Genomic DNA, 1,839 nt, shown 5'->3' with positions numbered 1-1,839 from the left:
ATATTCATTATGTATACTATATATATTAAAAATATTAGTGTAGATAATTAGTATAATCAATAATAGTCAATATCAGTATGCATACAGTAATTAAAAAAATATATGATATGTATAAAAAATAAACTATTTTTTATTTACTCATTTCTCACTTCATCATCATCAAATGATTTTTAATGTTTGAATAGACATGATGTAATGATCAGAGGTAGCAGTTAATGATAATGATAACAATAGTCATGTAATGCTGGTAAAAATGGACTATTTTTTATTGGACTGCACTTCTGCACTTCATCATCATGGCAAATGATTTGTTAGCTGTTTGCATACCTTTTATAGGGCCATTTTCCAATAAAGAAAAAAGCAAGTGTATATGCTGAGTCTATGGTGCAGTTATTAGATTAGAGAATTCCAAATATAATTATGAAAAAAATTTAAAGTTTTCCTTCTAGTTGACCCCCCCCCTCCCCCTCCAAGTATTATTAGGAAAATTTCTAAGTTTTCTCCACCTTTTCCCCCTCCCTCCCCCCATGTTCTCAGTAAATTACTAACAACCACCTCCGGGGAGTTAAAAGAACACCTGTTTGTACCAGTTTTGATGAATTTGTAACGGGGATGTCTGGGCTGCTTGGGGTCTGTATTATGTGCCTTGGGTGGAAGACCCATTAAAACTTGTCACTATTTATTTATACATGTGTGTGTGTGTGTGTGTGTGTGTGTGTTATATATGTATTATATATGTGTGTATTATATATACATATAAATATATATACATATAAATATATATACATATAAATATATATACATATAAATATATATACATATAAATATATATACATATAAATATATATACATATAAATATATATACTATATACATATATATACATATAAATATATATACATATAAATATATATCATATAAATATATATACATATAAATATTATACATATAAATATATATAATATAAATATATATACATATAATATATATACTATAAATTATATATAATATATAATAATATGTATATATATTTATATGTATATATATTTATATGTATATATATTTATATGTATATATATTTATATGTATTTATATTTATATGTAATATATATTTATAATGTATATATATTTATATGTATATATATTTATATGTATATACAAATTATTATATGTATATAATTATATGTATATATATTTATATGTATATATATATGTATATATATTTATATGTATATATATTTATATGTATATATATTTATATGTATATATATTTATATGTATATATATTTATATGTATATATATTTATATGTATATATAATACACACATATATAATACATATATAAAACACACACACACACACACACACACACACATGTATAAAATAAATAGTGACAAGTTTTAATGGGTCTTCCACCCAAGGCACATAATACAGACCCCAAGCAGCCCAGACATCCCCATTACAAATTCATCAAAACTGGTACAAACAGGTGTTCTTTTAACTCCCCGGAGGTGGTTGTTAGTAATTTACTGAGAACATGGGGGGAGGGAGGGGGAAAAGGTGGAGAAAACTTAGAAATTTTCCTAATAATACTTGGAGGGGGAGGGGGGGGGTCAAACTAAGAAGAGAAAACTTTAAATTTTTTTCATAATTATATTTGGAATTCTCTTAATCTAATAACTGCACCATAGACTCAGCAATATACACTTGGCTTTTTTCTATACTGGAAAATGGCCCCTATAAAAGGTATGCAAACAGCTAACAAATCATGTTGCCATGATGACTGAAGTGCAGAAGTGCAGTCCAAATAAAAAAATAGTTCCATTTTTACCAAGCATTA

The sequence above is a fragment of the Penaeus monodon genome, chromosome 1 (genome assembly GCF_015228065.2).
Source record: "Penaeus monodon isolate SGIC_2016 chromosome 1, NSTDA_Pmon_1, whole genome shotgun sequence".
NCBI lineage: Eukaryota > Metazoa > Arthropoda > Malacostraca > Decapoda > Penaeidae > Penaeus > Penaeus monodon.
The sequence above is the reverse complement of the archived record's forward strand: the minus strand, read 5'-3'. Positions refer to the sequence as shown.